General features: G+C 42.9%; 2 protein-coding genes across 3 annotated transcripts in view; one reads left to right on the forward strand and one right to left on the reverse strand.

The window, feature by feature from the left end:
• UPF2 (UPF2 regulator of nonsense mediated mRNA decay) overlaps positions 1 to 13,299 on the reverse strand; it is a 210,224-nt gene that overhangs the window by 32,314 nt on the left and 164,611 nt on the right. The gene's annotated exons all lie outside the window — the stretch shown is intronic.
• Positions 4,567 to 13,299, forward strand: part of PROSER2 (proline and serine rich 2) — a 38,958-nt gene continuing 30,225 nt past the window's right edge. The window contains exon 1 of the mRNA XM_059056709.2: positions 4,567 to 4,729. The gene's annotated coding sequence lies outside the window, so the exon portion shown is untranslated. The remainder of the gene's footprint in view (positions 4,730 to 13,299) is intronic.

Here is a 13,299-nt window from a genome sequence, read left to right on the forward strand (position 1 = left end):
ATTTATTGAATATTTGATATAAGCCAGACTCTGTGCTATGCACATTGGCATTTATTGTATCAAAAATTTTGTATTAGTCTGTATTGATTTATGACAGTAAATATAGAACTACAACAGAAAATTTGGGACATATACAATACTATAAATAAGAATCACATAATCACAGCCAGAAAGAGTAACTGTCATCCTTTTGATATATTTCCTTCCAGTTTTTGAATATATACATGCATTTTTCCATAGCTGAAACACTAGTTTACACACAATTTTGTAATGTTCTTTTCTCCCCTTTAGCAATATATTTAGGTATTGTGTTCATGAAAAATACCTCTTTTTTTTTTTTTTTTTTTTTTTTTTTTGTGGTACGTGGGCCTCTCACTGTTGTGGCCTCTCCCGATGCGGAGCACAGGCTCCGGACGCGCCGGCTCAGCGGCCATGGCTCACGGGCCCAGCCGCTCCACGGCATGTGGGATCCTCCCGGACCGGGGCACGAACCCGTGTCCCCTGCATCGGCAGGCGGACTCTCAACCGCTGCGCCACCAGGGAAGCCCGAAAAATACCTCATTTTTAATAGCTGCATAATAGTTTACTTAAACTTCCCCCTAATTTTGGATTTTTTGGTTGTTTCTAATTTTCTGACATTATGAAAAAGGAGACAGTGCACAAATCTTTGTGCTCATTTCTGATTATTTCTGTTGAATCCCTAGATATGGAATTATAGGCCAAAGTATATAAACATTTTTAAGAGTCTTGAAATATTTCACAAAATCACTTTACGGTAAAGTTATATCAACTTATGCTCCCACTATAATATACAAAATTGCCCATTTCATTGCACTCCTGCCAGTACTGAATGTTAGAATTTTAAAATGTTTTTCTAATTTAAGAGATGAAAATATTGCTTACTATTTTAATTTTTTCAATTACTGGGTAATCCAAACACTTTAAAATATAATTACTTATGCACACTAATCGTTTTTATTTTTTCTTTGAGGAAATTTTCTCATTGAGTTATTAGAGTTTTCTTATCAATGTGTGTGTACTCTTGTATTGAGGATAAAATGAACTGTCAGGGCTTCCCTGGTGGTGCTGTGGTTAAGAATCCGCCTGCCAATGCAGGGGACATGGGTTCGAGCCCTGGTCTGGGAAGATCCCACATGCTGCAGAGCAACTAAGCCCGTGCACCACAACTACTGAGCCTGCGCTCTGGAGCCTGCGAGCCACAACTACTGAGTCCACGTGCCACAACTACTGAAGCCCGCGTGCCTAGAGCCTGTGGTCTGCAACAACAGAAGCCACTTCAATGAAGCCTGCGCACCGCAACGAAGAGCAGTCCCCACTCGCCGCAACTAGAGAAAGCCCACGCACAGTAATGAAGACCCAATGCAGGCATAAATAAATAAATTTTTTTAAAAAAATGAACTGTCAGGGCTTCCCTGGTGGCGCAGTGGTTGAGAGTCCGCCTGCCGATGCAGGGGTCACGGGTTCGTGCCCCGGTCCGGGAGGATCCCACGTGCCGCGGAGCGGCTGGGCCCGTGAGCCATGGCTGCTGAGGCTGTGCGTCCGGAGCCTGTGCTCCGCAACGGGAGAGGCCACGACAGTGAGAGGCCCGCGTACCACAAAAAAAAAATAAAATAAAAAAAAAAAAATAAAAATAAAAATAAAAAATGAACTGTCAGATTTGTTCTGTTTTGTATTTTGTTCACAATATTTTTAGTTGTCACAATTTTAAAATTCTTATGTAATCTAGTCTACTGGTCATTTCCTTTATGATTTTTCGATTTCTTTTCTTCCCCCAACTTGAGGTTACATAAATATTTGCCTAAATTTTCTCCTAGTTTTAAAGTTCTTTAATGTAGCTGAAATTTCTTTTAGCACATAATGAAATGTATGAGCTCAACTTGATTTTTTTTTCAAATTACTAGCTTTCTCAAGTCCATTTATTGAGAATCTGTCCCTTTTTCATTTATTTTAGATGACTCCATCACATATTAAAATCTACAGTATATCAACACTGTCTTTTTCTGGGTTATCCTATTTTATTACCTGTATCATTCAATATCTACTAATATTCTATTTTGATATTTTAAATTATTATTTTATACTGTTTAACTAACAAACAGGGAAATTTCCCATCTGTTTCTTCATTTTCATAATTTTCTTAATGCTTCTCATTTGCTACTTGTCCAAGTAAACTTTAAAATAATTTTGTTTTAGCCTCCCAAGGTAGGTGTAAATAGCTTCATTGTACAGTTGAGGAACTGAGTCTCAAAAAGAATAAATAGCTCAAGATTACACATATTCTAAGTGGAAGAGGCATAAAGCAAAATCATGTCTTTTGACATCTCCTCTTTCAGCTCTAAAATGCTGTAATTTTTAGTAAACTCAGGAAGCTTACTCGCTAACCATTCTTTCTCCTTTCCTGTCTACCTCCCTCTAGTGGTCATTATAAATACTGCAGTTTCTCAAGCCAATTTTACACAGTAATTATTTTTATACAATAAAAACTATACGTTTAGCTTAAATTTTTAAAGTTTACTTTAAATTTTTTAACTTACACAGAGTTAATAAGAATAATTGTCTAATATTTTGAGCCATGTATCACCGGCATTTTCTTAGCAAAGACCAGCCTCAGAAGAATTTAGTAAAAAGTCGAGTGGAAAGAAAGAAAAATTTTGTCAATTTCATAGATTTTTTAAAGTAGTAACAACAGCAGGTCCAAAGACCCTCCACATGTTTCTTCGTTCTTTTCTCCATTGACGTTACCTAAGTACTTTTAGGAATAACAATCTTTAAATTCCCCCTCTAAGCCGTTTCTTGTTTTCTTACCTCACTTTATGTCCTTTCTCACCTTCTAGTGCCTTTGGGTAGGTTCAGTTGGCACAGAGGTGCCTGGGCAGGGGTGCAGGGGGTACTGGAAGGCAGCCTGAGCTCAGGTACTCATGCTGCGCCCTGGCCAGGTCTGCACCGGCCCCGCGGAAGGGCCACCTGTTCGCAATTCCCACAAAGATCTGGTACGAGCTAGCAGGGCTGGCCTCCTCCCCCTACCGCCTTGGTTGAAACCTCAGTCTCATTTTCTTCCCTGTTCATTTACTGTCCGCCACCCCCCCCACACACCCTTTTTTTCTTTTTGTGCCTTTTTCTTTTCCCTTTCTTCCTTCCTAATCCCATCATCCTTCAATTTTTTTCCTCCCTATTTCCTCTTCACCTGGAAGAAAAGATACCGTGTAAAATTTAATTTGTACACACAAGATAATGTGTACCTTAAAAATTTTAAAGCTAAAAAACTAAGCTACACATATGTTTATACATCATAAAAGCTTAACCAAGCGAAAAGAACACCACTAAAAAGGAAAAATAATTCTGGGAAGCACTGATGATGTCTTTTTTTCTTTATCTGAATTTGTGAAAACCAGGGGCTGCCTATATTACCTCTTACCTGTGGCTATTTAATGCTATTTAACTTTAGCTAAGCCAATTCACGATACATGCATTAGTGTTTAACTACATGGAACAAAATTTAAGAGAAAAAAGAACATGAACAGAAAGCTGAGGTCCATTATTCAATGAGGATTAAGGACTGACAGCATTGATTCTCTCCTGGATTTGGTTCAGAAAGAGGGGGATAATAACACTTGCCTAATTAACTAGTAAGTGCGGTAGATTAAAGTGCTTTGTAAACATTAATTAAAGATGCAGGGAGTTAGATGAGGCCAGTGTGTTATTAGTGAAAAAGTTTTCTTCCCTTTAGTCAGGTATTTCCTCCTGGGGAGAGCAAAGAAATGATATAAGGACTAAGGAATTGGGGCTCAGCCCCGCGTGCCACCAGTGACTCAGTCATCCTGTGCCACCAACTACTTCCTTTGTTTTCTGTAAAATGGGGATACGCACAAACAGCACTGTGCAATACGGGTTTTATAATGTCTGCCATTTGAGTATATATCAAACACTATAATTAATAAAACCCTATAACTCTTGTCTTCTCCTTTCCTACAGAGTTGTCCCACCCCGTGGAAACACCGGTAACATTAACTTCCACCAACTTACTGAAGCCTTCCACAACCAGCTATTAACCTCAGTGGATATTTCCATGGTGATAAAGAAGAAATGGAACCAAGGAATGGGGTCAAAACCTCTTGGACGAGTTTCTTCTCCTTTCTGAACCTCAGTTTTCCTCCTCTGTAAAATGGGGATAAGAAATTGGGGGCTGTTCTAAGGATTGAATGAAATAATGTGTGTGTGTGTGTTAAATGCCTTGTCCAAGGGTAATAAGAATTCGATACGTGGTAGTTATTATTGGCATTAAATGTAAAATAACCTCTCAAAACTGACCAAGGAGGGGAAAAAATGTCCCGTCTTATTCAGAGCTTCAAATGCAAATCCCTATTTTTCCTCCGAGTGTTTAACTCAGATATGGGGCTGGAATTGCCTCAGATCGTCCCCAATTCAAACCTCGCACCAACACCGAGAGGCGGCTGCGGGGCAGAGCCGGCGCGGGGGCCTGTCCCTTTAAATTCCCCGGGCGCGCGCTGTGTGAGTTTGGGGAAGGAGCAGCCGAGACCCGTCGGGAGCGCGCACGAGCGCGCGCGGCGGGGGTGCGCGTAAGCGAGCGCGCGGCTGGGCGGCCAGGGAAGGTCTGCGAGGCGCGCGCGGGCGGACAGGCGAACGGGCGGCGCTAGGGCTCGGCTCCCGCTGAGGTCCTCCGGGTGGGCGCCTGCGGGACTCCTGCGAGGTGAGTGCGGACTTCTCGATCCCGGACAGGGTCGGAGGGCGGGAGGGGGTCCTGGCAGCCGATCCCCTCGTCCAGCACGTTGGTGAGCGGGGGCGACGTTTGCAGCCGGTCGGGGGAGATCGGGGCTCTGGTGGGGTCCAGGGCGGGAAGGGCGATCCACTTTCCTAGTGAGCCGGCTGCCTGCGCTTCCCGCGCGTCCCTGAGGGTGCCCTCCCGGCGAGGATCTCTTCTGCGCGCTCTCCCGCTGCTCCGCATCGCGTCCCTTGGAAGTTAGGAAGGGCTCTGGCGCCGTCCGAGGGGCCGTCGTCTACCCGATGGCTTCCCACCCGGGAAACCCGGGGCCTCATTCGGGATCACGGGGGTCCGCGTGCGTCCGGCTCGGGGGCGGTGGGGAGAACGCGAGGCTTTCCGACTCCGAGGCTGTCCTGGCGGCGGGCGAAGGTGGTCCGTGGCAAGGTTCTTGCTTTACGCGCAGAGAGGTCCGGGTTGTCCCAACACCCCTGGCCTGTTCCCACCGCCCTCCCCGGAGCCCCACTTGCCGCCGCAGCCGTCGAACTCCCAGGGCGCTGTGTCCCTTCCCCCGCGGAGAGGAGGGCGGGAGCCTCATTTTGGCAGGAGGTGGCCAAAGCCACCTGTTAAACTTGGGTCCTGCGCAAAGTGACCAGTAGATTTTCGTCCCCACCCCCGCTCCCCAACCCCTGACCCCCAACAGGTAACTGAATCACGCGGGAACGTGTAGGATCAGCCGGTGAGCAGGGGCGGGAGGGATTAAAAAAAGAGAAGGCTACGTGGCCGATGTGATGCAAATAAAACAAACTCCAGAATTTCTCCAAAGCTTTGAAAGTTTCCCAGTATTGTTTTATGGAGTCTAAATTTAAGCACCTAGCCTTTTATTTTTTATTTTTTTCTTAAACGGCAGGAACTAACATCAGAAAACATTTAACTCTTTGCCAGGACCTACTTGGTGCAAAGTGAAAACTTAAGAGTAAAGGAAAATGATTTTTGTGTCTTTTCCCCCTAAACACAGTAGAACATTCAGGTCTGTTGCTGGAGACTGTAGAAAGAAGAAGGTTCCTCTGGCTCCAATTTTCATGCAGAACAATTTTTTTAAAATCTATATTTCTGAAAGATATAGAAACACCAAATCAGATATAAGTGTAAACGTGAGGAAAATGCTCACAGGAGAACCTAAGTTTATTAAAGATGCTTTTCTACTTTTTTTTAAAGCACTACATTCTTACTGCTCTAGCATGCACTGAAAAGTCTGCCCTCAAAGCTCAGTGTCTGAATGTTACAGATTGTTTTTCTAGGTGGAGGAGGTATTTTGGTTCATGAGGCCAATGTGGAAATACAAACAAATGCCCTGTTTACTTGGGATTGGGCGGGAAGGGTGGAAGTTGTCTAAAATCCCTCTTGCCAAACTTGACAGTGTATGTATGGAATCTTGTGTATTTTCTTGCTCAGACCAGTAATAGCCATTTTTAAGGGACTGGGTATATGCCTTGGTAATAGCACTTCAGAGCTTTTTTTACATTTGGGGGGGGGGAATTTTGGATGCTGATAATTTAAAAGTAACACATTTTCTCCATTACTAGAAATCAGAAAGCCAAAATCAGATAATTTAGAGAAGGCTGGAAAGAGGAAAGATGCTTTTAAGAAAACAGGCGGGTGTTTGACACCACGATGGCTCCCTTTGTGGCGGAGGGCGGGATTTGCTTGTTTTCGTGCAGGCCCTGCGTGTTCATAAATTCATTCAGCAGTACTTTCAGGCCTGTTTGACCACCTACAATATGCTGAGTGCTGAACTAGTCATGGGACATACAGACACATCTAGATAACAGCCACACGGCCCAAACAGATTAAAACCAGATCGAGTAAGCCTTCATCAGGAGCTGAAGATACACCTGGCCCTGGTTCCAAAGTCCTCAGACACCTTAGGAGCCTGTGGTTGGCACCCTGTGTTGATTGTCAAGATCATCTCAAGTAACTACAGGAGAGAGAGCTGAGCCTTGAAGCCTGGGGGGAGAGAGGGGAAAGGCTTGGGTGGAGCCGAACTGAGAACAGGGCACCCTCTGGAACAAGAGTTCAAGTGCGTCTTATCCGCCTGGTTGTGGATGGCCGCCAGTAGTGCCGTGGCATCCTAGAAGCATCCCAGAACCTGAGCCGCTGCCATCACTGGTGGAGGGCGGCTTTTCGTTTCAGTTTCCACTGCCCTCTCTGGTGGCAATGTTGGTGGCTTCCCCGCTGCCTGTGTGTTCTCAGGAGGATGGGCCGGGCAGCTCTCCCCCTGGGACGCTGCAGCCTTCCCCTCTTGAATCCGAGTGGGTCCAGCTTCTGTTCACATTGACACAGTGGCGTCAGTACAGTGCAGTCACTGTAGCCACCTCTGTAGAGAACCACCCTGAAGCTGCCCTTCTCAGTAACTCCGTTGTCCCCCTCCCAGACCCGCAGCATTAATCTTGAATCCTGTTTTGAGAAAGTAGGTGCTGGGTTTAAAATCCGTGCAGTCGGGATCGGTAGTAGAGGAATGTGTAGGGCAGAACATTCTGCCTTATTGGTTAGGGATGTGATCGCTCCTTACGAACTCGTATCTTCAGACTGGATGTTTCCAAAGACCCTACCACTGGAAACACTTGGTTCTCTCTCTCTCTTTTTTTTTTTTCTGTAGTAAAATACATATAACATTGAATTTATCATTTTAGAGTGTACAAATCAGTGGCATTAAGTATATTCACATTATATGTGTTTGAGAAGAAGGTGTTTTCTTTCATTTTGTTCTGTAGAGGTCTACAGATATCTGTTAAATGAACCTTATTAACTGCATCATTCCTCACTAACTTTGTGTCTGCTTAACCTGTCAGTAATTGAGAGAGGTATATGAAAGATCCCACTAGAATGGGATCTTTGTCGATATCTCCTTGTAATTGAGCTAAAAAATATTCTGAGACTATTTGTATAACAGATTTCTATTTTAATATCTAACAGTATGCATCTGTAAATTTATATTTTTAGACATGCAATGTCTAATAGGAATTGAATTTTTATCATAACATAGTTACTTTTATCACTAGTGAGGATTTTTGCCCTAAAGTCTATTTCGTTTGATGTAGTATAGCCAGAAGTGATCTTTTAATTGTTGCTGTTGTTAATATTTGCTTGATGTGTCTTTTCCCATTAAAAAAAATTTTCTTTCAAATATCTTTACTAAGGTATAACTGACATTCAATAAACTGCACATTTTTAAAGTGTAAAAAAAGTACATTCACAATGTTTTGCAGCTATCACCATTATCCAGTTCCAGAGCTTTTTCATCACCCCAAAAGGAAACTCCATACCCATTAAACAGTCACTCCCTATTTCCCCCCTGCTCCAGCCTTGGCAACCACTAATCTGCTTTCTGTCTCTATGGATTTGCCTTTCTGGATATTTCATGTTAATAGAATCATACAACATATGTCTGGCTTCTTTCACTTATGATGCTCTCAGGATTGATCCATATTATAGCATGAATCAGTACTTCATTCCTTTTCATGGCTGAGTAATATTCCATTGTAGGAATGTATCACAGTTTGCTTATTCATTCATCAGCTCATGGACATTGGGTCATTTCCACCTTTTGGTTATTGTGAGTAGTGAAGTTTTGAGGAACCACCAAACTGTTTTCCACGGTAGCTGTACCATTTAACATTCCCACTAGCAATGTTGGAGGTTTCCAGTTTCTCCACATCCTCACCAACACTGTTATTTTCCATGTTTTTGTTTTTATTGCCACCCCAGTGGGCATGAAGTGGTGTCTCATTGTAGTGTTGATTTGCATTTCCCTAATGACTAATAATGATGAGCATCTTTTCATGGGCTTGTTGGCCACTTCCAGATTTTCTTTGGAGACAGGTCTATTCAAGGACTTGATTCTTTTTGTATTAGCTTTTATATCACCAGCATCTTGCATGTAAGTATAGTTATTTTTATAGGACTTGGTTTGTATAGTATGTACCTTCTCAAACCCTCATTCTATTGTTTTGGGTTTTTTTTTTAATAAATAAAATAGTGTTTTGGTTTTTTTTAAGCAGATATTCATTTTAAATTATTATTTATTTATTTTTGGCTGTGTTGGGTCTTCGTTTCTGTGCAATGGCTTTCTCCAGTTGCGGCAAGCGGGGGCCACTGTTCATCGTGGTGCATGGGCCTCTCATTATCGTGGCCTCTCTTGTTGCAGAGCACAGGCTCCAGACACGCAGGCTCAGCAGTTGTGGCTCACGGGCCCGCGGCATGTGGGATCTTCCCAGACCGGGGCTCGAACCCGTGTCCCCTGCATCAGCAGGCAGACTCTCAACCACTGCGCCACCAGGGAGGCCCTATTGTTTTGGTTTTGTTTCTTTCTCTGCTTTCTCTTTCCGGCTTCTGCTGCTCCTTCCAGGAGACTGGTTGTCTGACTAGTGCTTTTTAAATATTTAACATTCTACCTATTTTAGTTATTGGTCCGAAGGCCTGGGCCGTTCGTCTCTTCATTCAGCAGTATTTGCAGGCTGTTGGGCCACCTGCCACGTGCTGATCACTGAGTCGTCATTGGAGATATAAACCTACTACTCCTCATACGCTTCTCTTTTGGATGTTTTCAGATTACATTTTATTTTTTAAAATTAACTGATTCGTAGAGCCTGGCATAGGGAAAAAGAGCAGTACTTAACTCTCTCCACCAGAGGTTTCAATACCAAATAGCCGTGTAACCATCGGGTTCACCACTTTACCTTTGTGGACCTCGGTTTCCTGGTCTGTAAAACTGGGGGCAGGACTAAATGACTTCTCAGACCTTGAAACTGGAGGTTATACATTCATGATTCACCACAGCTCTCCCTTACAAATGAGTGCGTGTAAAATAGTTTACTTTGTAAAACTTAAAGGAATTATCCTGTGTGGGGAAAAAAAAAAGATGCCTGTGCTCTTTTATACTAGACAGGTGAGTTTGGTCAGGTGCTGTTTTCCAAAATGGCACATTTGACATTTTCTGTGAAGATTCAGAGGGTCCGAAGAGCTTTCGTGAACATTTAAGTTCCTTCTGTGCTGGGAACAACTGGGAACATAGAGGTCAATGATTGTGGTCCCCGCCTTCGAGAATCCTGTGATCTAGTAACAGAGATATAGGTGTCAAGTGGGAGTCTATCTCAGAGGCCCCCAGGTCTTCAGGGAGCGGAGGATAGACGTACCCTTTCTTTCAGGAGGATGTAACGGAACCAGGCCAAGAAGGGCAGGATAGTGGGATGTCAGAATGGTAGAACCGTGGCTTTGCTCATCATGCTGAAAAGTTTAGCCTTGAGTTTGGGGGCATGAACCGCTGACGCGTCACGAGTGGCCTGTGCTCTGCTGTGGACGAGACGTTTGTACACTGAGGCGGTAATGTGAGTTGAGCGGGGGGTTGAGGGTTGAGGAAGGGAGGAGAGAAAGATGAAGGAGATTAGACAGTACAGACAAGGGGATGGCGCTGAAAATGTCCGGTGTTGAATAGAAGTTCTGGTGCCGAAAAAGTCCCCAAAAGCATTCTTCTGGAGTGGAAATCCTAAATGGAAAAGCCTAAGTAAGTGGAAAGCCTAAATCCAACTCTTTCTGACCTCAGTTTCCTCATATAACTTGTCCTCCACACATACTAGAGAACCAATGAATTTGTGGTCTGAGCTCCTGCTCATACAGGCAGCTTCACTTAATCAGTCAGATTGTCTGTAAAGTGTGTGTGAGGGGAAACCTGTTGTGTATTTTTCCCCCCTATTCATTCCTTTGTGATTTCAGAGGTATCATCTGAGGAAAAGCATTTTAGTATCAATGTGTAATAAAGCCATACTGCAACCAAAACTGCATTTCAAGGAACACTTCGCTTTTTTACAATGTTAATTATCAAATTCAGTTCCAGAACTGTTAGGTTAACCATAGAAAACTACCTAGATTCAACTGTGTTTTGCCTACTGCAATGGCAGCTTCAGACAATTCAATTTACTTACTGCGGGCCAGGGGTCTGACCCTTCCCTTCGCAACCGCTAGAAGAATGTTGCCAGGAACTTGAAAATTCACATAAAAATACAGTGTGTTAAATACTGTTATCTCCTACCGAATTCTCATCAGTCTTGTTTTTCTTTTCCAAAGTGGTGAGGAGCCGCACAGCTTCAGTAGCCAAGGGGTCTTTGTCAAATTTTGAGTAATTATCAAATTCCACTGTTGATTCATTTAAGGTGCTGAGCTTTCTCTCAGAGAGGCTGATAGGCGGCCCTTGAAATGCTGACATCAGTATCATCTTAACTGTTGGTTAGTCATCCAGTGTTTTCAACAAACATTCGGTTGTCCACATTTCTTTTCTTTTTTTATTCCAGTTTTTAAAATTGAAATATAGTTGATTTACAAAGTTGTGTTAGTTTCAGGTATACAGCAAAGTGATTCAGATATATATGTATATGTATTTTTCAGTTTCTTTTCCCTTATAGGTTATTATATAATACTGAGTAGAGATCCCTGTGCTATACAGCAGGTGCTTGCTGATTATCTGTTTTATACTGGTTTTCCCCATTTCTTTTTTTTTTTCTGGCCATGCCCCGCACCTTGTGGGATCTTAGTTCCCTGACCCCGCACCCCCTGCATTGGAAGCACAGAGTCTCAACCACTGGACCGCTAGGGAAGTCCCCCATTTCTTGAAAAAGTTCTGAAAGCCCCTTGTCTCTTCTCCTCTGTTAAAACTGGGGTAGGAATTTGCACCCAAGGGCCTGGGTTTGCAGGGAGTTGAGTGCTTTGTTCCTGGGTTGCAGGAGGTGTCCAGGAAGAGGGAGGAGAGAGCCTCTGGAGATGCACGACTGTGGTAAAGAGACTGGGGAAGACGGGGTTCAAGGTCTGACGCAGTGGACTGACCCAGCGCTCAGGTTTGGATTTAAATCTGTTCGGCCTGAGATAAGAAATGTAAATCAGATCTTGGCTTCCAGTCTAACCAGGTGTTGGAAATACCAGCGCAGGATGAACCTGCTCTCGGTCAGCTCTATTTCTGCTGTGAGGAGGAATGAAAAACTCAGCTAAGAATTTTTTTTGAGCTTCTCGGAAGAAAGAAAAAGCATTATAAAACAATAAGCTATAATTATTATGACAAGGAAGAAGGTCTCCATCTTAGCTCCCCGGAGTAGGGCATAGTGCGTGCTCTGGTGACGTTTGCTGAATAAATAAAGAGAAAGCACACAAGCTTGTTTAACGAAACAAGAGCAACTTAAGCTGGGATTTTTTTCTTTGATTTTTTTTTTTTTAATTTGTAAAACAATCCAGAAATGCAGTAGGCATATAGAATGTAAATTTTTTTTTAAATGAGCCAAAAATCAAAATTTGAAGTGTCTACTTTCGCAAACATTTCATCCGATGTAACTAGATTTTCCTCCTGTTGATGCTTTGCTGTTTGCTTCTTCCTGAGTCATTACTTTTTGTTATTAGTAACAAAACTCAAATCCGGGCAAGGTTTTTTCAGGTGAGGATTTACGTTGGGAAAATCTGATTTCCGAATCTTCTGTTCAGTGGTAGTACACTGGTGGTGGGAGACTTCTTCCCTGGGGCCTGTTAACCAGCCTGCCTGGCTGAGGCCTCTGCTGTGAAAGTGTTTGCTTATAAGTAGGCGAGTCAGTTACTTTCATGTGGCATACGGCCTTAAGTAAATTAATTACTGCCTCCTATTAATAGTTGAAACTATTCACAATTGAGAAGATCTGAAACCAATCTTGTTTTTTACATTGTTCAGTAAGAGCTTTTCCAAAAAAAAAAAAAACAAAACAAAACACACACCTCTAAATGAAAGCATGCTAATTCTTCTGGAGAAGTAAAACTACCAGCCTTTGAAGTATTTGTCTTTAATACCCTTAAGTGCCGGTTAAGAGTTTAAGGTCCTAAGTTCTTACAGCAGACATTTTCAGAAGTAAGGGAAAAAACCATTCAGAGAAAAAAGCGAAGGAAAAGGAATGCTAAACCATTGACCACGTCAACCGTTTAAAACGCCAGACAAAATTAAGCCTCCACCCCCAGCTCTCCCAGCAACAACCAGCCTCTACCTGAAAAAGATTTCCCGTTGATATTCTGTCCTGGGATCCAGTTCTAGTTTGCTCGTTTGCTTAGTGAGTATTTTTTGGAAGCATTCTTTTCTTTCCAAGGCTCTTGTTTTCTGGACATGGAGAAAGAGCCCATACTAAAGAATAGTTAACTACTTATATATTTTACTTCAGCTGTTTATTTGTGTAGAGGTCCATTTTAGAAGTTAATGTTGGTCGTGGTTACACCTGTCGATGTATACCTGTGTGCGTTCATCCTGATACTTATCACGTGTTAGTATCGGGAAGCATTACTGGCTTAGTGTGTCCGATGTTATTGGTGCCAAGTTTTTTAACAGATCATTATTTGTGTTTAAAGTTACTCCCCCTCCTGCTCCACATTTGCCCTTGATTGGAGTATAAAGGTTGACTGAGAGTAATTTCTCATAAATTTCAAGGCTTTGGCCTCTGAACATCATAGAAGGATAAAGGACAGTTACTGATACAAGGTTAACATGTCTGAAACGACTCCTACAT

Source organism: Kogia breviceps, chromosome 3 (genome assembly GCF_026419965.1).
Source record: "Kogia breviceps isolate mKogBre1 chromosome 3, mKogBre1 haplotype 1, whole genome shotgun sequence".
Lineage (NCBI taxonomy): Eukaryota > Metazoa > Chordata > Mammalia > Artiodactyla > Physeteridae > Kogia > Kogia breviceps.